This window comes from Penaeus monodon, chromosome 34, assembly GCF_015228065.2.
Source record: "Penaeus monodon isolate SGIC_2016 chromosome 34, NSTDA_Pmon_1, whole genome shotgun sequence".
In the NCBI taxonomy this organism is placed as follows: domain Eukaryota; kingdom Metazoa; phylum Arthropoda; class Malacostraca; order Decapoda; family Penaeidae; genus Penaeus; species Penaeus monodon.
In genome coordinates, this window is record NC_051419.1 from 12,258,738 (window position 1) to 12,259,172 (window position 435).

A 435-nucleotide genomic window follows, 5' to 3' on the forward strand; every position below is an offset into this window, starting at 1 on the left:
TTTTACTCCCGTCCCTGTCAGCTCGCCACGTTCGTATTGAAGCAGGAGCGTTTTAGGGGACCGTCCATGACAAAGAAGGTGTTCGGTAGATAATGAGAGTGACATGTGACACGAACGAGATAGGAAACCATTGAATGTGAAGGAAGAATGTGTGTGGAGAATCATGTGACTTATGGTACTTAATTTTTATTGTGTCGTTCGGGTATGAAATTCTTTCTTGTGCTGTTTCATCACTCGTCGTCGCTTGTAGGGAGGGGCATTTCATCAGAAGGATAATTAGAATGTATGATTCCTGTGTGAAGCAGGACAACAAAGATGAAAAAGGAGTGGAGAGTGTAAAAAAAAAAATAATTGCGAAGTAGGATTGAGAAAAGCGAATTAGTTATTTCTAAGACAACAATAGCAAGACATTAGGGAGAGAGAGAAAAGTACATC